The sequence below is a fragment of the Carcharhinus amblyrhynchos genome, chromosome 3, assembly GCF_965287045.1.
Source record: "Carcharhinus amblyrhynchos chromosome 3, sCarAmb.v2.hapA, whole genome shotgun sequence".
Lineage (NCBI taxonomy): Eukaryota > Metazoa > Chordata > Chondrichthyes > Carcharhiniformes > Carcharhinidae > Carcharhinus > Carcharhinus amblyrhynchos.
Genome location: NC_137326.1, coordinates 13,998,173 through 14,020,962, shown reverse-complemented (window position 1 = coordinate 14,020,962; position 22,790 = coordinate 13,998,173). Strand labels below are relative to the sequence as shown.

General features: G+C 40.2%; 1 protein-coding gene across 1 annotated transcript in view; it reads left to right on the top strand.

Moving 5' to 3' along the window:
* celsr3 (cadherin, EGF LAG seven-pass G-type receptor 3) overlaps positions 1–22,790 on the top strand; it is a 241,665-nt gene that overhangs the window by 5,621 nt on the left and 213,254 nt on the right. The window lies entirely within an intron of this gene.

The window sequence follows — 22,790 nt, the reverse complement described above, 5'->3', positions numbered from 1 at the left end:
AAATGATGAAAGATATATTTAATAAACTGTGTTCGTGTGCATGTATTTGCTTCTTTTGACTAATGGTTGCCATACACACGGATCAACTTAAGTATATTTGCTGAACTTTTAGTCTACAGTACATTGAGAAATTTTACAGCAGTGCTTATTTTGCATGTAGACATTGACTTTGCATTTAATTCATAGCAAGTGTCTCTTGTAGTCTGCATTGAAATAGAGATTTGCATTTATAGTGAGAAGTTACGGACAGTTTGAAAAAAGTCAAATCTGACTTGTGATGTGAGTTTCTAATCTTTGTGTTCCACCTAGATTCAATATTCACTTACAGCTCAGGCCTTCTGCTAATGTCATAAACTGTTATTGACAGTAAACAGAGGGTTTATGTAGTTGCTTCCATGAGTAGCTTGTGCTTTGTTTTGGCTACACTGGTTGTCAGTTTTATTGAGAAACATTGATCAAGCACCAAGGGCCAAATTGCAAACACCACAAAGGTTTAAGAGTAGGGATGAAATTTTTTTTTCGTGATACATGGGCATCACTGGCTGGCTAGCCTTATTGCTTATACGTAATTGCCCTTGAGAAGGTGGTTGTGAGCTGTCTCCTTGAAACATTGCAGTCCACATGCTGTGAGTTGACCCACGATGCAGCTAGGAAGGGAATTCCAGAATTTTGACCCAGCGACTACGAAGGAACAGTGATATATTTCCAAGTCAGGAGGGTGAGTGCATTGGAGGGAAACTTCCAGATGGTGGTTTTCCCATGTATCTGCTGCTCTTGCACCTTCCAGATGAGGAAAATCAAGGCATATTGATAAATAACAACAAGCTTGGATTTTTAATGCCTGCATTACGGGTTGGATGAAGACTTGAAGGAACAGATGGAAATGTTCTGATTTGACATCCTTGGGAAAATGTTGGAAGAAAGTGACTGGATGATAAATCTTTAAGTGTAGGGAAGCTGTAAGAAAAAAGAAGTTGGATGGTACATTTGGTGTTTTTATGTAAGTAAAAAGAAAATTCAGTCACCTCAGTAAAATAGTGAAAGCCAAAGATGGCTGCAGTAGAAGTAGTGAAGGTGGAGCCCAGAATGATTCAAAAATTGACCATTAAACAAGCTCTTTCTTGAATCCTGTCCAGGAATGTATTTGAAATTTTAGAACCTGAAACTGTATCCCGATAAACATTGTATGATTTGACAAAATGTCATGTATGAATACAAAACCCAGACAGAAATACCTTCTGAAACAGATGAAATGTTAAACCTGTATCTAGAATCCCTGTTTGTGTTCTCCTAGTGTCCATGTGAGTTTCCTCCCATAGTCCAAAAATGTGCAGGTTAGGTGAATTGACCATGTTAAATTGCCAAAGATGTGAAGATTCAGTAGATTAGTCATGGTAAATGAGCAGAGTTACGGGGGTGGGCCTGGATAAGATGCTTTCAGAGAGTTGGCACAGACTTGATGGGCCAAATGGCCTATTTTTGCACTGCAGGGATTCTATGATTCCATAGCTAGGTATGCTAACTTGAAAAAAGGAAAAACAAATTGAATTCTGTCTGGAAAATATGAGGTAGTGCACTGGGCAGGACAAGCAAAACAAAGGGATACTCAATGATGGGAGGATATTGAGAACGATTAAGGAAGTGAGAGTGAAAATCCAAAGGCTCTTAAAGGACAGGGTGGTCGAGAAAGCATATGGAATGCTTTCCTTTATTGGATGAGGTGTTGAATATGTAATGATGGAACTGTATGAAATGCTGGTTAGGCTAGCACTGGAATTTTATGTATGATTTTGCCCACCACATTATAGGAAGGACATAATTGCTCCTGAGAGAATGCAGAGGAGACTTACAGGAATGTCACCAGGGCTTGAAAATTGCAGCTATGAGGAGAGATCGAACAGGCCACAGTTGTTTCCTTAGAACAGAGGAGGCTGAGGGTGATATGTGTACAAAACATAGGTAGAGCAGACAGAAAAGACTTGTTTCACTTAGAACTGTTAGCACTCCTGCTTCACAACACCAGGGACCAGGATTCGATTCCCAGCTTGGGTCACTGTGTGTGGAGTTTGCACGTTCTCCCCATGTTTCCTCCAAGTGCTCTGGTTTCCTCCCCCAGTCCAAAGATGTGCAGGTTAGCCTGATTGGCCATGCTAAATTGCCCTTAGTGTCAGGGAAATTAGCAGGATGGATACATGAGGTGAGGGAGATAGGGTCTGGGTGGGATTGTGGTCGGTGTAGACTCGATGGGCTGAATTGTCTCCTTCTGCACTGTAGAGATTCTATTAGCTGAGGGCTAAATTACCAGGGGTTATAGATATAAGAAGGTGATTGGTAGAAGGATTAGAGGGGACATGAGGAAAGTCATTTTCACCCAGTGGATGTTGGGCATCTGCAATTTACTGCATAAATTGGTGGTTGAGGCTGAAACATTCAACTCATTGAAAAGGTACCTGGATCTGCTTCTGATCCCCTGCAACCTGCAAGTTAATGGATCACGTGCTGAAAGTGAAATTAAAATAAGCAGCCGGTTTCTTCTTTCTTTGGCTGGCACAGACATGATGGGCTGCTTGGCCTCCCTCTGCACTTATTCTTTCTGCACTGTAACTTTCCTCTAGCTCTATGGAAAGGCATATTTTAAATATTTGAATCCTTCCTGTGCGTCAGCTCTCATCCAAAACTGTGTATGCAAGTAGGTGATCTGTTTCACCTGTTAAACAATACTGTACAAGAGAATGCACAGCTTAACTTACTGCCTTGTTCATTTCTGGTCCTTTTACTCAATTTTGTCGATTTGACACTCGTGGCGTGTATACAGAATCACAGGTGACAGCTCAATTGGAACCTTTTCTCCTGTTTGTTCTCCAAATCCCAAACTTCTATCCTAAATCCCATAGTTTTTTAATACCTTGTGCTATTCTGTCTTCTTCCAATAGGCGGTATGTAGTTGTCTGGTTTTCCACTAGCTTTTGATATTTTGTAGAAAAATTGATCATTCTTAAACAGCTGCCAGTGCACATGAGAAATGGTGACCTTGCTGCAGACAAAACATGGCTGTAACTATTGAGAATATTACTTATGGGCTGAGGTCATTGAAGTGAAAGGGGTTAATGGTAGACTGGGGCATTTTTTGATTTTTCTTTTAATCCAGTGCCAATTTCGTTGGCTACTTGGTCAGCGTGGTCAGATCCAAAGCAACAGTTTTCCTGCTTGTGTTGGCAATATGCCTTAATCATAAAATCAAAAGAGTTGACTGGGCAAGCTTAACATTTTTCATTTCACCCCAACCATTCTCAGTAATAAGTTGGCTTTGTGCTGGGGACTCAAGTGCTAAGAATTAGGTTGAAATTATCAAAGCTCGTTTCACAAACAAAAGGAATTGGGAGGCAGTTATTTGCTATTCTGGACTGCATTGTAGAAGTGAGAGGCTAGTGCCCAGTAAATCATACTAGGGTACTAACTCCAGTAGAAAAGAAAGCTGGTGTTAAGTTCATCAACCCTGTCCCCCCTCCCCCCACCCCCACCCCCACATTCCCCTCTGGTAAATTATACTAGGGTAGTCTGAAGTGAGTTTGAGGTATATGTTTATAGTTCTGAGGTGCACATTGAAGCCTCATATCCTGCAATGGCTTACTGACCCCAAATCCTTGGAGCTTTAAAGTACGTAATATTGAGCTGGGATTGTGGCCAAGCAAGTCTGTCTTTCAATCAGTAAGCTTGCTAAGGTTGATATCAATTCCAAGCAGGTGGAGCAGATAAACACTTTGCAATGCTGGTAAATAACTGCCAATGCAGTAAAACTGCATAGAGTCATAGAAGCAGAATGAAGTACACACATAGAAGATAATTGCACTCAACCACTTCTATCCGCTATCAGGATTTAATGATCAAATGTTTACTTTGGTACATTTTCCACTGATCTGCAAATAATACGGTTAATGTTATTTTAAAAAAAATTTAAAAAGTGTTTTTATTTTAAATGGTTATTTCCTTACAACAGGACATAGCTGTCCCCTTTTTGTGAGTTGTCTTCTGTGAAGACAAAAATGAAGCAGTCTTTTGAAAATGGGAGAGTCAGGCGAATACGTGATTCAAAGCGTGTGAAATAACGTAACATGCTAATCTGAATCCTTGCATGTATTGTAACGGTTGAAAATATTTTATACAAAAATATTCAAGAGCGACCAGGTATTGTACTTAGTGGGTGCAAAAACATTTCAGTCAGTAGAATACGATTAGGCAGCCATCTTGCGTGTGATCACACTGAGGTATTTGACAACCAAGATGACAACCTCAAAAATTTCCACTTGGAATTAAAACAGCATTTGGAGACCTAAAGAACTGCTATAAATATTTTAATTCAGTTACCGCGAATATTTTATAAAAAATGTTTAAAATTATAAATACAATTCACATTAGCTCTTAAAAGGTCCAATTTCTTATCCCTGGAGAGGGAGATTATTTATTCTAGGGATTTATTACCATTTAGTTAAGGGAGAAGATTCATTCCAAGGATTCATTACTGTTTAGTTCACTTGTGAATGGGCTGAGTTTGAAGGTTATTAGAGTGTCGATTCTATACATGCATCACTGCATTGATAGCATCTTGTTGGCTGTGGAGCCTTGCTCCTGTTTGGTCAACTTAATACGATTAGAATACATTTTCAGATTTTGAATTGGTGTCTGCTTAATTGGAATCACTGAACTCATTTGAATTTTCTGTTGGATTTATTTACATTCGTAAAGACCCTGGAGCCCAGCTGCTAGCTGGCTGACCTGATCTGCTCCTAAAAGATAACTCAGAGCACTAACACTGGTTCCATAGACTGCTGCAGGCTTGTGAATGTTTAGTGTTCCTAAAACCTTGCTTACGCTTTAGGGACTGGCCTGCATTTATTACACTTCTGAGCTCTGCCTGATGGCTATGGATCCATGCCCCTGTTTTGCCAGCAACAAAGAATATATACAATCTTAATGTAAATTGACAGCATTATAATTCAAAGGTCAGAATTTATCAAAACTTTTTAAGTTACAATTTGCTTTGAACTGTTTTCCAAATTTTTATCAGGTTCTCATGATGACCATTCTGTTGTGATGTGCTCTATAATTACAGGTTCACGATAAGGCTGTGCTTTCACAATGTTGCATACTCATACAAGTGCAGTTATAGAGGAAGTTAGTTCCCTCTTATGATATTTGCCTCATTTTAGGATTTCTTCAGTCAGACTTGCATGCCAAAGGACAGACGGGTAAACTTCAGCAAGGCCTTTGCTTGTATCTGATATTTTAAAACGGACAGGAAAATTGTGAGAAGATGTTTGGTGTGACTCAACATCTCAGTCATTGTTTTTGTCATTTTGTTTGTGTAAAGTGTACAGATTTTACTAGACAACTTTCCCAAATAAGCTTAGTATGGGCAAGAATAGTGGGGCAAATTAATATTATACTGATCCATGACATAGTACCTTTTAGCCCCATTTACTTATAGACAGGTGGGAGAGGCTGAGACATATGCTTACATGACTTGCATCATTACTAGTGTGTGGTCGATCAATTGGAATTGTTTTTTCTGCCACCTAAGATTCTTTCCTTTTTGTTCTAGTGCTTTGTGCTAACTTCTAAAAGCCCTTCTAAGAGGAACTGATGGTCAGTGACATATACCCTTGTAAGGTAAATGCATGGTTTTGAGATCTTGGCCACCTAGTTCATGATTGCCTGCTGTGCTGCGAGAACTTCTTGGCTTGCAGGTAGAAACACAATCATCTGAATCAAGGGATTTATTTATGCTCATTCCGAATTAGCTGTTGCTAGAAAGGGGATCTTGTCACTTAATGGTTGAGCTCGAGTTTCCAGATGCTTAATGATTCCTCGTTGATGTTTATCATTAAAACTGTATGAATTCCAGCTGCAGTCTTCTTGTGTGAAAGAGTAAAGAGAATGTATTAGGTTTTCTTTTCGGTAAACCATAACAGCCTATCACTTGATGTTGACCTACATTGATGACAGTGATCAAACTTTTTTCAGCACAGGTGAGGCTGGATATATTACAATATCTAAGCAGTAGTTTACAATGTATAATCAAGCGTTATATAATCCTATTTATGCCTTGGTAAGCGTCTGACTAACAAGTACATCCCATGCCTGAAAGCCTGGCTCATCCTCCCAAGCATCTTGGCAGCTATTCCTGTCTTCAATCTCCAGCTTAATCTCCGAGTGTCCCTTGAAGTCTTTTACATCTTCTGTTTGTTTGGACTTCTTTAAAAAAAACAATTTCTATGATACAAAATCCAAGAAACTAATGCAATTCTTTACAAATACACACGTTCACAAATAATTAAAATATATCTTTCTTATGGAATTGGCTGGCAAGCATTTTTGAACTTTTTTTTGTTGAGATTGCAATAACCATCTCCACTAGAACTATTTGATCTTCCGAGCTACAGTTTTGTTCTGCGGGCTCCTCCTTATCTGTAGGTGGAAATTATTATAAGAAGCCTGTAGTTAAAAATTGCAAAACTTTTCAGAAACCTGTTTTCCTGGTTTCCTTGTCTCAAAACAGCAGCCATTATCCTCTGCACAGAAATCACAATCGTAGCAAGATCTGAACCTTGGATTCTAGTTGGTAATGCATAAAATAGGTAGGTTGTTCTGTCAGCTTTGGTTAGGTCAGATAATTTGTAAGAGCAGAATCCCTCCTGGAAATCATAATGTGATTGATACGGATCCTGTATGTTTACACTGTCCTTTGTGTCCTTTGCGTTATTGGCAACACTCCTTTCAAGACCCACTATGCATTCACGTTGCTCCACTAAGCCCCCAGGAGTAGCTTAGTAAAACAAAAGAAAAGCTTTCTAATACATCAATTCAAAGAAATAATGGAAAATGGAAAGGCGGTGAATTCCTGACATTGAAGAGTTGTTATGTGTCATAACAGTATTTTTAACAGCACTATGACTGACGAGATTAAGGATACACTTATCAACAGCAAATCTAAAGAAAATACAGATTTCAGTTTACGTTTTCAGAAGCAGCTTGTGTCTTTTATATTTTCTCAAACAACTAAAAATACCTTTGAGATGTTCAGAACCTGCTTGTTGGCTCTTTTGAAATTGGCATTGAACCAACTAATTAGCTCTTCAGTTTTGTTTTCACGTTTACTGATTGCCTCTACAATACTGTGGTCCCAGAGCCCAATGTGCTCAGTGTTCTACCAAATTCTTTGTGTTTCCCTCACTTCGGATTTTTTTAAAAAATTTTTTTCTCTATTCTTAAAGTTATAAAGCCAATGCTCAGAGTGGACTAGGCAAATCCAAAATCCATTCCTTGTTCCAAAACCAAGTTCCAAATGCAATTGAATCCAATTCATGGTCCTTGTGTGAGAGAGAGAGAGACAAACAAGATCTGAGCTGACAAAATGAGGCATTGTATCCCATCTTGGGCTTGATCTGAAGACTATGAGGGGCATGGACAGAATGGATAGTCAGAAGCTTTTTCCCAGGATGGAAGAATCAATTACTCAGGGGCATAGATTTAAGGTGCAAGGGGCAAGGTTTAAGGAAGATGTACAAGGTAAGTTGTTTACACAGAGGATGCTGGGTGCCTGGAATTCTCTGCGGGGCTGATAGTGGAAGCAAAAACAATAGTGACTTTTAAGGGGCCTCTTGGCAATAGACATAGACATAGAAGATAGGAGCAGGAGAAGACTATTTGGTCTTCAAGAATGCTCTGCCATTTATTATGGTCATGGCTGATCATCCAACACAATAGCCTAATCCTGCATGCTTCCCATAACCTTTGATCCCGTTTGTCCCAAGTGCTGTATCCAGCTGCCTCCTGAATACATTCAATGTTTTGGCATCAACTGCTTCCTGTGGTAATGACATCAACAGGCTCACCATTCTTTGGATGAAGAAATGTCTCCTCATCTCCTCCTAAATGGTCTACCCTGAATCCTCAGACTGTGACCCCTGGTTCTGGACTCTCCATCATTGGGAGTATTCTCCCTCCATCTAGCCATGAATAGGATGACAATAGAGGGATATGGTCCTCGGGAGGGTAGGAGGTTTGAGTTCAGATGGGCAGCGTGGTCAGTGCAGGCTTGGAGGACCGGAGGGCCTGTTCCTGTGCTGTAATTTTCTTTGTTCTTTGCTTGATCTTGCCCAAAAAGCTGAGAAACCCATCTTGCACTTACCAATGTTATCCAGGAGGGTAACTAAGCTAGGTCCGCATTCCCTTCCAGTTTTTCCACATCACTTCGCTGTGGAGAGTGATGCCAGACTCAGTGCAGAAGATTATTGCCAAAGTAATTCCTCACTCATTGGAACATTGTGTGAGACATTAATGAGCTATCCTTTAATTCAGCTGCATGCACTTTGGTGCTTGGCAGCTTGTTAACCTCAACTCTTCAAAGCAGCAGTATTTAAAAACTCTACGACATGTCTCTTCCAAAGCAGTGAAAGTAGTGGGGTGCATTTCCTTATAGAACATAGAACACTACAGCACAAACAGGCCCTTTGGCCCAAACGTTGCGCTGATCACATCTATACCTACCAAGCCATAGAACTATCTAACTTCCAATGCCATTAGATCCCATATACTCATCCAGAAGTCTTTTAAAAGACCCCAGCGAGGTCGCCTCTACCACCACCGACGGCAGCCGATTCCACTCACTCACCACCCCCTGAGTGAAAAACTTTCCCCTGACATCTCCTCTGTACTTGCTTCCCAGCACAAACCTGTGTCCTCTCGTAGTGACCATTTCAGCCCTGGGAAATAGCCTCCAAGAATCCACCCTATCTATTCCTCTCAACATTTTATAAACCTCTATCAGGTCGCCTCTCAACCTTCGTCTCTGCAGGGAGAAGAGACCTAGCTCCTTCAGCCTATCTTCATAAAGCATGCCTCCCACATCCTTCCTGTAGTGAGGCGACCAGAATTGCACACAGTACTCCAAGTGGGGCCTGACAAGGGTCCTATAAAGTTGCAGCATTATCTCCCGACTCCTAAACTCAATCCCTCGATTAATGAAGGCCAGTACACCATATGCCTTCTTGACCACATCCTCCACCTGCGAGGCCGATTTAAGAGTCCTATGGACCCGGACCCCAAGATCCTTCTGCTCTTCAACCCAGCTAAGACTCCTACCCTTGATATTGTACTCCTGCATCCCGTTGGTCAAATGGACCACTCCACATTTATCCGCATTGAAGTCCATCTGCTACTTCTCCGCCCAGTCTTGCATCCTATCTATGTCATGCTGCAACTCCTGACATCCCTCCAGACTATCCACAACACCACCAACCTTCGTATCATCGGTGAACTTACTAACCCATCCCTCCACTTCCTCATCTAGGTCATTTATGAAAATGACAAACAGCAAGGGTCCTAGAACAGATCCCTGGGGCACTCCACTGGTTACCGACCTCCATACAGAAAAAGACCCATCCACAACCACTCTCTGCCTTCTGCAGACAAGCCAGTTCTGGATCCACAAGGCCAAAGCCCCTTGGATCCCATGCCCTCTCACCTTCTCAAGAAGTCTTGCATGGGGGACCTTATCAAACGCCTTGCTGATGCCCATGTAAACCACGTCCACCACTCTTCCTTCATCAATGTGTTCAGTCACATTTTCAAAGAACTCAACTAGGCTCGTAATGCACGACCTGCCCTTGACAAAACCATGTTGACTATTCCTGATCATTCTAAACTTCTAAATGCTCATAAATCTTGTCCCTCAGAATCCTCTCCATCAACTTACCAACCACTGAGGTCAGACTCACCGGTCGGTAATTTCCCAGGCTATCCCTGTTCCCTTTCTTGAAAATAGGAACCACATCCGCAATCCTCCAAAATTATCTTCTAGTTAATGGCTGTGCCTACAGTCAGTTGGGATTTTAGAATGTAAATCAGCTCCCTCATAATGGATAATCTGAAAGTAGAAGGAAAATGCAGTCACAGTTGTGTATATGGAATGGATTATTTGACTCCACCTCATCTCCATATTTCTTACAAGAGTTGGCTGGTATTGCTGTGTTAATGTCAGCACTATTCAAGATCTGATCAGTATCTGTTCCAATCTCTTTCTTTTCGCATCCCATAAAGTTTCTTGCATTACCCTTTAACTGGTTGGCTGTGATGTAAAATCTTTCACTTTGGCCAATTATCTAATTTATATTACAGAGACGCTTCATGTAGACTCTTAGCGCTTATTATTACTGCTAGGAGAACTAGGAGGGAAGTTAGGTATATGTGAAAAGGAGTAACATTAAGGCAGGGAAATTTGATCAGAGTGGACATTTTTCAGAAGAAAAGTCAATATTGGCAGTGTGAAGGACTAAAACATATTTTAAATAGTAGCTTTGATGGTTTTATGAATTGATTCATTATGTGATAAATTTGCTTTGAGGGTGAGACAGATTCAGAGAGAGGAAGTAGAAGTGGAATGACTATGTGTGCCCATGATTTGCTGAGAAGATAAGAATGTATCTTTTGCACTGGTAGCGTTTTGCAAAGGCTAAATTTGCATCTTTAAGTTCATTATTCTGGCAGTGTGCCTTCTCCAGTGCCCCAGCAAGACCTAGGCTTGCAGTGTGTTTTCATGAGCTTATCCTAATCCCAGCTGCACAATTTAAAAAATCAAATGACCCTCACAGCAGCTATTAACCTTTGCAAAGCTAGTACTTCACCCTCTGAGGCATGTACAGTATGCCATTTAGATGGCAATATTGTAATAATGACAATGGTGTATAACTTGTGGCTGCTATGAAGCGATCTTGTTCAAAGTTTTTCTTCCTGTTAATCACTAATGATATTGTAGTACATTTTGCTCAGGCTTTAGTTGTATTTCACCCCTATAACCATTGAATTTCATCTGACTGAAATGTTTAAACCAGAAAAGTAGTAGTGCAAACATGAAATCTAGCTTAATAGCATCTTTAGTGTAGTTTCTTCAAACATAAATATAGGTTTGTGTCAGTGAGAGGGACTGCACCCTCTAATTAAATTCACTCAGCCTTAAGTCATTTGACATTCAGGGTCTGGTTGAACAATCTGTGTCAAAATATATTTAACAGTTCTTTTTGAAGGAAATTGTTGTTCTGATCAGATCCTGCCCTAACGTTGTCAGAACCACTTCCCTTTTTTTGGAAGTAGCTCTTCGAACAGTGAGGAACACGATAAATTTGCTATAGTTTCTCAAGTCATTGTGCTTTCGTTTTATTATTGTAAATGCTTAGTTTTTGGAAATCTTATAATTTGATTTGATTATTAGTTTATTGTGCTAGAATTTTTGCAGCAACCATCAAAAGGCAGTGATTTCTCCCAATTAACACCTTTGATTTTGCTTTGAATGTGCTAACCGGATTGGTGTTTTATGTTAATCACTAGTGACATACTTGTGGGAATTGAGTTTTGTGTTGGTTAAAATCTTAAGAAATTATTCATAAGTGTATTAATAAAGTGCAGGGAATGGTATTTGACATTTAATCTTCTGCAATTTTAGTCAGTTTAGTGCAGTTGGTTGGACAGCTGGTTAGTGATGCAGAGCAATGCCAACAGCACGGGTTCAATTCCCATACCGGCTGAGGTTATTCATGAAGGCACTGCCTTCTCAATCTTGCCCCTCACCTGAGGTGGAGTGACCGCAGGTTAAACCACCACCAGATGGCTCTCCCTTCAAAGGAGAAAACGGCCTATGGTCATCTGGGACAGTGGTTATCTTATCTAGTAGACAGAGTGCAGCAGAGTGCAATCAAATACTTGAAATAAATTTGATGCTTTACAGCAGAGCATTTTCGGCTCAATGGATACTGCATGAAAGTATTAATTTAGTTTTTCAAGATAGGTATGGAAATTGGTTTTGATGGATTTGTATTGAGTAAATGGAGATGAAGCACTTCCTTCACAAAGAGGGAAAGAAACAATTGGGTGGTCATTCTATAGTGTGTCCTATATACCACCTTAAAGTTTTAAAGTTTTATTAGTGTCACAAGTAGGCTTATGTTAGAGGTTTTACAGCATGGAAACCCTTCAGCCCAACTTGTCTATGCTGCCCTTTTTCTTTTGAACCCCTGGGCTCATCCCAATTCCCTGCATTTATCACTGCATTGAAGTTACTGTGAAAATTCCCTAGATACGAACTCTGCCGCTTGTTCGGGTGCACTGCGGGAGAATTTAGCATGGCTAATGCACCTAACCAGCACACCTTTCAGACTAGGAGGAAATCGGAGCACCCGGAAGAAACGTGGGCAGACATATTATAGAAAGAGTGTAGAAAAGATTTATTAGGATGCTACAGGACTTGATGGTTTGAGTTATAAGGAGGGGCTGGATAGATTGGGACTTTTTTCTCTTGACCATAGAAAGCTGAGGGGTAATTTTATAGATATCTATAAAATAATGAGGGGCATAGATCAGCTCGATGGTCAATATTTTTCCCCAAAGGTCGGGGAGTCTAAAACTAGAGGGCATAGGTTTAAGGTGAGAGGGGAGAGATATGAGAGTGTCCAGAGGTGCAATTTTTTCACACAGAGAGTGATGAATGCCTGGAACAAGTTGCCAGAGGTGCGTAGTAGAGGTGGATACAATTTTGTCTTTTAAAAAGCATTTAGACAGTTACGTGGGTAAGAGGTTTAGAGGGATATGGGCCAAATGCGGGCGTTTGGATTAGCTTAGGGGTTTATAAAAATGGTGGCGTGGACAAGTGGGCAAGGGCCTGTTTCCACGCTGTAAACCTCTAACTCTATGACATGGGGAGAACGTGCAGACTCCACCAGACAGTGACCCAAACCAGGAATCAAACCTGGATCCCTGGCGCTGAGAGGAAAAAATGCTAACCATTTAGCCTAGACTGGAGAGAAAGATGCCAGCCACTTGTCAGTTATGATGATGAGTCTTGTGGCAGGTGACATGTGTCATATATTTAAGTGTTGCAGGTTACGTTAAGAGCTGATCACATGACATGACAGTGATGTCATTAGGGTATTGCCACAGGTTGCTGTTTTGCTTTCAGTTTGTATTCTGTGAGGTGTAGAGAATATCTTTTTCAATAAACCTTGTTACTTTGAATTCACACGTGCAAATCACAATCGTTTCTTTCCGTTAAAACTCACAACCCCTAATATAGGACATTACAAAGACAAAATTGGAGGCGAGGATGGGATCTTGTTTCATCGAGCACATTGAAAAAAGATCCTAAAGTAGAACACAAAATCGTTGTGGGTTCTCACACTTTGAATATTAGAAAGCTAGGGAAAAGTTTGGAGTGTCAGTGCAACAAGGCCAAATAAGAAAAAAGCTCTTTGTATCAGGCATATTTGAAAAGAATGAATGCTTTGCTGTACAGCTGAGGTCATTTGAGAAACAAAATATATCAGGTCATTGGTCTCCAGAGAGTACTGGGAAGACAAAAAATTATTGCTGAGCAGCCTTAAGTCGCTTGTGCCTGCAAGAGAAATGGCGAATCAATTAGGATCCATGGGGACTTTGAATGAAGAAAATGAAGCATGGAGTTCCTATGGAGATAGTTCTCAGTACTTTGTGCAAGCAAATAAAATTGCAAACAAGGCGCTTGCACCAGTATTTCGCAGTGCAGTAGGATGTCAAACCTTTAATTTGCTCCAGAACTTGATTAATCCAGCAAAACTAGGAGCCAAACCTTATGATGACTTAACAACAAAGAGCATTACACCAATGATCATTGCAGAATGGTTCTGGTTCCACCAAAGGAATCAAGTGAAAAGCATTGTTCAGTTTGTGGCAGCCTTTAAAAGACATGAGTGACTACTGGAGCAAGGATAGTCATGCAAGGCGTGTGGCAAAATGGGTTATGTTGCAAAAGCTTGTTGAGCTTTCCCTGAGGAGAATATTCAGAAGAAGAATCTGGGTGCCTTCAAGAAGAAGAACAAGTTGAATTGTACAAAAATAATTTTACAACATGGAAGAAAAGAATTACAACTGCGAAGAAGACAGTGTGACACACTGGAAATGTCCTTTCTAGGATTAGTAAATTATTATGGCAAATTTATTCCTAACCTAGCTGCGTTATCGAGGCCATTGTATAATTTACAGTGTGTGAAACAGTCTTGGGACTGGACAACAGAATGTGAGCAAAGCTCTGATGTTTTGGCTCATTATAATCCGAAAATGCCATTACTGTTTGCATGCGACGCTTCCCCTTATAGAGTACGGGCAACAGGTTCACATACTAGGCCTTTGGGAGACGAACAACCAAAATAGCGTTTGCTTTGTATATTTTGACTAGTGCTGAATCTAACTATGCTCAGCTAGCAAAAGAAGAATTGAATATAATAATTGGCATACAAAGGCTTAATCATTATTTATAAGGTTGTCATTTCACATTATTGACTTATTGACCATTTGGGCCATATAAAGGTACACTGTCATTAGCTGCTTACAAAAGTGTCTTATCTGCTACAATATAAACTGTTGTCAATTTAGAGTGCCATGCTAATGTTGATGCGTTATCACACTTGCATCTACCTATTGAGCAGACACCATCAACTAGCTTTGCTAATATTCTTTATTTTTCGCGAGTACATCATTTGCCTGTGACAGCTTCTCAAGTTCAAAGACGTACCAGAAATGATCCAGAGATGGGAAAGATGATGGTTGTGGTAGTGAAAGGAATGACAGCTGAAACAACTCATCCGCATCCTAATTTGAAACATTCAGCTCAAGCTTTCTTGACACAATGTTCAAGGTGGGTGTCTACTATGGGGAATCTGAGTGACAATTTCTCCAAGTCTGTGTGGAAGAGTTCTTGAACAACTGTACAAAGGATATTCTGGTATAATCCAGATAAAGGAGTGAGTATGTAGTTATTTTTGGTGACTGGGTCTGGAAGCTCAGATTGGAGACAAAGAGAAAGTATCAATCCGGTGCATGAATAAGACATATACCACCATTGTCTCCTAATACCCTTGAGAGTAGTCTAAATATTTGCATGTAAATTTTGCTTATCTGTTTGAGTGTTGTATGTTCCTAATCATAATTAATGCACACTCAAAGTGGCCAGCTGTTGTCACATGAGACTTATTAAATGTGAACAAACCATTGAAAAACATGACAAAATATTTGCAAGATTTGGTAAACCAGAACTGATTGCTAATGATAATGGTTCACAGTTTACTTCACAAGAGTTTGAGGATTATCTCAAAGTAAATGATATTCAGCATATGAAATCTGCACCTTATCATTCATCAGCTAATAGATTAGCTTAAAGATTTGTACAATTTTTGAAACATTCTTCAAAAGTTTCAAAAAAGCAAGATTTATTTATCACTTTGTGTACATAAATTTTTGGCATCTTATAGAAACGCTACCCATACGACTGCCCAAAGTTCATTTTCATTACTACTCTTAAAGAGAAAGCTGAGAACTATGATTGATTTATTATCTCCAGAAACTGCAGAGGTAGTAGAACATAAAACCTCAAGTTGCTAGATGAAAAGTGAGGGCAAAACAACTATCATTTTAACAAGGAGATCGAATGTTGGTGTGTAATTATTCCATAAGTGAGAAAGTTTAGCAAAAACAGGTTCAGTTTCTAGATGAACTAGTTTTGCAACACTACACTGACCAGTTGTTATCATCTTGAAAGGATTTCTTGGAATCTTCTCTAAAAATATCAACTTCTTTATTTGCTGGTATTGTGAATAATACTATGGAGGACCTAATTGAATCTGAGTTACCTGATTGTGTCTTCGCTACGATACTGTGTGAGAATGATTCAGAATTAGTTCCAAGAGAAGAAGCTCCAAGATATACTTTGAGGATCAAGGACACTAAATTCCAGAACGTTGTATACACTCAAAGAGAAAAAGGTGTCAGCACTGGTGAAGGGTCATCCAGACTTGAAACATTGGCTCTATTCAGCAGGTCTCACAGTATTGGCTCTATACTGTGAGACCTGCTGAGATTTTCCTCCATTTTTGTTGTGAGGAAAAGGTGTCCTCCTGATCAACTTTCTTATTGACAAGACAATGCACCATTAATCATTATGTGGTGTCTAGAGTATTATTTATTCCATGTATAACATTGTAATCATTTGTCATGATCACAGAAGTCAACGGGAAAGGGATGTTATATTTTTAAGATAATTGTGCAGTTGTTTTAAGAGCTGATCTCATGATTTAAGGGTGATGTCTTTAGCGTGTTGCCACAGGCTGCTGTTTTAGTCTATTTGTATTCTGTGTAGTGCAGAGAACATGTCTTTCAATAAACCTTGTTGTACTTTGAATCCACGTGTGCGAGCCATGTTTTGTTTTCTTTTGTTCAAACCCAGAACCCCTAATACAGGACATTATCGTATGGAAGGAAATTAAGAATATAACGTTGGTAGCAGAAAATTTGTGATACATTAGGTAGAACGCAATCCTTTTAACTTTTGGGAATTTATTTTTAAATATGACCCACCCCGGTGAAAATCTGAATCAAATTCTGAATCAGCATGTGCCAAATTTTGACCATATTTATTCACGTAGGTCGTTGCACAAGGTTAAATCTCACGGGGTCTAGAGTGAGGTACCTACATTGATACAAAATTGGCTTCTTGACAGAAACCAGAAGGTGGTTGTAGAGGATTGTCTTTCAAATTGGAGCCCTGTAACCAGTGATGTGCCTCAGGGATCAGTGCTGAGTCCACTGTTTTATCATTTATGTTAATGATTTGGATGAGAATATAAGAGGCATGGTTAGTAATTTGGCTGATGACACCAAGATTGAAGAGTGGATAATAAAGAAAGTTATCTGCGATTGCAACAGGACCTTGATCAATTGGGCCTGTGGGCTGACAAATGGCAGATGGAACTTAATTTAGATAAATGCGAGGTGATGCATTTTGGTAGATTGAACCAGGGCAGGAGTTACTCAGTTAATGGTAGGTCATTGGGGAGAGTTACAGAACCAAGAGATCTAGGGGTACATGTTCATAGCTCCTTGAAAGTGGAGTTACACGTGGACAGAGTGGTGAGGAAGGCATTCAGCATGCTTGGTTTCATTGGTCAGAACATTGAATACAGGAGTTGTGACGTCTTGTAGAAGGTGTACAAGACATTAGTAAGGCCACACTTGGAATACTGTGTGCAGTTCTGGTCACCCTATTATAGAAAGGATACTATTAAACTAGAAAGAGTGCAGAAAAGACTTACTGGGACGCTGCCAGGATTTGATGGTTTGAGCTATATGGAGAGGCTGGATAGATTGGGACTTTTTTTCTCTGGCGCATAGAAGGCTGAGAGATGATCTTATAGAGGTCTATAAGATAATGAGGGGCATAGATCAGCTAGATAATCAATATCTTTCCCAAAGATAGGGGAGTCTAAAGCTAGAGGGCATAGGTTTAAAGTGAGAGGGGAGAGATATGGAAGTGTCCAGAGGGGCAATTTTTTTCATGCAGAGAGTGATGAGTGTTTGGAGCAAACTGCTAGAGGTAGTAATAGAGACGGGTACAATTTCGTATTTTAAAAAGTGTTTAGACAGTTACATGGGTACAATGGGTATAAAGGGATATGGGCCAAATGTAGGCAATTGGGATTAGTTTAGGGGTTTAAGAAAAAGGGCGGAATGGACAAGTTGGGCCGAAGGGCCTGTTTCCATGCCGCAAACCTCTATGACTCTATGTGCTCATGCCTTTGAAATTCTGAAGTGAAACTAGTCAAATTAATTTTGAGCCAAATTCTTGCAGCTGGCATGAAAGTTTTAGAAGGTTCAGAAGTGTGTTGGTATCTGGTCACTTTTGCTCCTTTGTAGTCTGTGTTGTAAACCACTTGGCTCAATTTTCAAAATATTCTATTTTAACTAATTCAGTTTTAATTTATATGAAAAACTGAAAGATCCTATGATGTGTCTTAACTTTTACATTTAAAAATACAAGTCATAAAATCATGTATAAGAACGGTGAATATGTAATAAAGAATTTTTCACTATGTAATTCTGAAGAATTGCATGCTTCATGATTTTCACTCAAATACTTTAATAGAATTTTGATCTGGTTGTGTAGAGAGTAATTTGATTTGTTCGGAATTTATTGGAAAGAATTAAGACTTTTCTGCATCCTAATGGTGCACACTTTCAGGATTAAATCTTACATGGTACAATCAAAATATAACACGATTAATCCCGTTGAGTGGGACGTGTAAAATCCAAATAGAAGCATTCAGGGTTGCCTTATCCTCCAATTCGTCTGACTCTTGGCAAGGATGTCTTGGCTTGCAAGACAAATTCCAATTTGGGACTATTGTTCAGAAATTTCAGATCAGGTTGAAACTTGTGCAAAATGGAATCAAATAAAGTATGAATTTTAGATGACTTTCAATCACAATTTCACCCTGTTGCAGCGATGTGCTCATAACCTGCAGCTGGAAACGAGCAGAACAGAGTAAGTACCAGGTGTGCTGGTAGTGCTATAGTGAGCTATTATGATGGTTAATAAAGGGTACAGATGGACACTCCCCTGTTGACTGATTGAATTTATTTAATGGCTGTTTGAATAATTAAAACCAGTAAGGTTCCCAATTTGATCCACAGTCTGTGCTGAGTTAGCTGATCTCAACTGGGCTGCAGTTGGCCTGGTTCAGGTCGCGAGAACTTGCCAGAGTTCCTGCTCTTGATTGCTAGCCAATGATACCTGCTGTAATTGTGTGTGTGTGTATGTTTTTTTAGATAATCAACAAAGACAGAATCTGGTTCAACTAGGAAGCCACCAATGATGAAGTGGGTGGCTGACCTTTGCAGTTGAGCCTCAGTTGTGAATAATGTACCTTGGGCAGAGTAACAAAGAGCTCCTGACTTGGAAGAGACTGCAGCCTAACAAGGAGAGCAAGTAGAGAAACTCATTGTGACGAATTTTTATTTCAGCAGAATGGCTTGAATGTCGTAGTGAGGAATGGAGCCTAAAATGTGATAAGCAATAAAAGCAATTGAAAAGCCTATTCTCTGCGGGAATTACAATTGCAAATAGATTGAAGGAACCTTATGAAAACGTAGTAAGAAGAATCCCACATAATCCATTGAAGGATGCTACGTTGGACTTTGTCAGAACTAAAATAATTTAATATGACATCAGCTCGTAGTCACCAGTACAATTGCAGTAAGGTGAAATCTTTGCTGTTATGCTTTCCTGGCAAGTTGATGAGAAAGGACTGCATAATTTTGCACTGGTGGTTTATAGTGAAGGAATAATTTGAAGTCTGTGCAAGCAGGCACAGAACAAAATAACAAGTGTGTTTCAGGTTACAATTAATTCTTAATTATGTTATAACTAGGCTTTACTGCCTTTGGGAGTCTCAAGAAGGAGAATCTGAGTGTAACTATGATTGTAACTGTAAATTTGCTCCAGTGCTGTGTGATGCGCTGGAAGCTCCTTTTCAGATGTACAGATGGGGTTTCCCCTGCGCTTCCGATAAAGATGTGATGGCAAAATGAGAGCAGATCTCAGGTATTTTCCCAGGCCGCGGGTTGGATTGTCACCGAATCATGAGCTCTCCATGGTCTTTTAAAAGTAGTGAGGAGGGACCAATTTCTGACATCCCAGTTTCATTGGTAAGGGAAAGAGGGGAGGGCGTGACTCACGCATGAATGGTGGCACAGTGGTTAGCACTGCTGCCTTACAGCTCCAGGGACCCGGGTTTGATTCCTGGCTTTGGTCACTGTCTGTGTTGAGTTTGCACATTCTCCCCGTGTCCGCATGGCTTTCCTCTAGGTGTTCTGTTTCCTCCCACAGTCCAAAGATGTGCAGGTTAGGTACATTGGACATGCTAAATTATCCCTTAGTGTCCTGGGATCTGAATGTTAGAGAGATTAGCGAGATACATCTGTGGGGTTATGGGGATAGAGCCTAGATGAGAGATTGTTGTCAGTGCAGACTTGAGGAGCCAAATGGCTTCCTTCTGCACTGCAGGGTTTCTATGATTCTATGAAATCAGCAGGGCCATTTGAACTTCATGCTGAGTTGAAACAGAACCCATTTTTGCTGTAGCAAGGGTATTAACCTTCAGTATGGGAGTCACAGATTTTTAGAGTAGGTGTAAATGCTTGTGGTGGGTGGTTAAGGTCCATAAAACTTCAAGTTGTGAAGTTATTTAAATCCCCAGCCTTTTTTTAAAAAATGGCTGCCTGTGTCAGTGGAAGTTAAAATGGTCTGTTTTGGGAGTTATAATAGCTGTTTGTTGACATTTCCCTAAGGATTCACTGTCATCATTAATGCTTGGCTGCTTTCCACAACCTACCGTTATCTCAGTAGAGAATCTTAAATTGACAGTTCAAAATGGTTATGAAAGCATTAGCTGCTTTAATCTGGTGCTATGAATAGAAGTCTGTTTTTACAAGGCACGAAGTACTTAGAGGATTTAAAAGTTTTGAGTTTTCGCGAACGGGAATTTTTTTTAAATGTAGTGAAGTTTGTAATAGATATTTGGACTTTTATTTCATCTCAACATGGCACCCGAGATCTGCCCATGGCAGTTACAGGGTGAGTTGGCATGGATGTGTAAGGACAATGAGTGTTGGCTGAATGATTGTTCCCCGTGGATGGCTAGATGGAAGTAGATATTGGTGTTGGCTTTGGGTTCACCAGGTGGCTTTTAAGCCCGATCTTAATCTTGTAATATACAAATGCAAATTAGTATATTTAAACTCATGGTTTTGTTTTTATCCCTGCTTTCCTCATCTGAACTCTCTTGATATTTTTGGCAATTTTGGTGTGATTATATGCTCAGTTGATACCATTGGTAGATTTGCAGTTCAGACCACTTGTGTTATAACATCACCCCAGCTGATGTTATTCCTAGTTGCCATATTGAGAATGAATATTAAAGCTGTGGGAAAGCCCTGATCAGCAAGGACCCTCAGATGTGAACATGACTATAAGTAAAATTAGTAATAATAAGATTTTATTCTGTTAAAATATGAAATGCAAACAACAGTTTTTGGTTTGGTTGTAGCAGTTCCTTTGAGGTCTTGCAGAAAATTTGTGTAAGTGTAGAATATGTCTCATGACTGATGCCTTGTGAATTATCAAGACATAAAGACAGAAGTTTTATTTTTAATGGGCTAGATTAAGAGGCACTTTTCACTGTGCAGTGGCTCTGCTGTCAAGTCATCGTTGGAAATTAATTGTCTATTTCTGCTGGTTGGTGACTGAAAGATCGTCACTTTCCACTGAGGAAAGATTATTCAAGGAGGGGAGTGCTGACATTCTCCTGCAAAGCCTGTATCTTAATGGATGAAGTCATTCATGTTGTTTTACACAAGTATGCAGTATCATACGTATAGTTACCCAATGAGAGTGAGTTTCTGCAGCGTACGTTCTTTCATTCAATCAGTTGTGTAGTCTTACAGTCTCCATGCAACTGTCTCTTGGCAGGAAAGGTAACTGCTTTGGCCCTGTTTTCTGTATGATTTCTGGTTCTATAGATATTGCTTTCAGAATGATCCCACGCTCTGCAGATACAGCAATGAATGCTGGAAGGGGCATAGCAAAAATCTCTGGGAATCTAACTGTCAAGAAAATAGGTTTTCAGTGCTCTAAATGAGAGTTAACTGCAAACCTATCTTTGTGATTATGCATTCTTCCAGCTCACTTTGGACTGTCCCATTAATCAATAATTCTGCATTGCTAGATTTGCGAAGCCTTCTTAATAGAGTTTGAATGCTCCCACTGTTACACCTCCCACATTGTTTAATTGGCAGCTCAGTGTTTGTCTACAGGCTGCCCTTGACTGTTCTAGTCCTTTGCTGATTGAGTTCTGTGACCCTCTAAATAGAGACATGGTACTGTACTACTGCAACAGCAAAGATCTGGACTTTAGCTGAGCATTGGTTTAGATGTACATGAGTGAACTCTACTTTATAAATAATGAATGCTTATCCTCACCAGCCTGCCTGCTGCAGATTCATCCGTCCATGACAGTATCAATTGGAGTGACTATCTCACAGTCCTTGTGGAGGGAAGGACTTGTCTTCACATTGAGGACACCATCTATCATGTGTGGCACTACAACTGTGCTTAGTAAGATAGATTGCAAACAGATTTCACATCTCAAGACTGGGCACCCAGGAGGCGCTGGGAGCCATCAGGGGCAGCAGAATCATACTTTACCACAATCTGCAACGTCATGGCCTGACATATCCCCCAATTCTACCATTACCACCAAGCCAGGGGATCACCCCTGTTTAAGTGCAGGAGAGCATGCCAGCAGCAACACCAGGTATACTTAAAAATAAGGTGTCAACTGGTGAAGCTACAACACAGGATTACCTGTGTGCCAAACAGCGTGAACAGCAAGTAGTATACAGAGCTAAGCAACCACACACCCAACGGATCAGATTTAGGCTCTGCAGTCCACATTCAGGCATGAGTGGTGGTGGATTATTAAATAACTCACTGGAGGAGGAGGCTGCACAAGTATTTCCATCATCAATGATGGAGGCACCAAGCACATCTGTGCAAAAGAAAAGGTTGCAGTATTCGCAACAGTCTTCAGATAGAAGTGCTGAATGGATGATCTGTCTTAGCCTGCTTCAGAGGTCTTCAACATCACAAGATGTCAGTCTTCAGACAATTCAATTCAGTCCTTGGGGCAGCACAGTGGTTAGCACTGCTGTCTCACAGCACCAGGGTCCTGGCTTTGATCACTGCCTGTGCAGAATCTGCACGTTCTCCTCCTTGTCTGCATGGTTTCCTCTGGGTGCTCTGGTTTCCTCCCACAGTCCGAAAGACATGCTGGTTAGGTGCATTGGCATTGGCCATGTTAAATTCTCTCTGTGTACCCAAC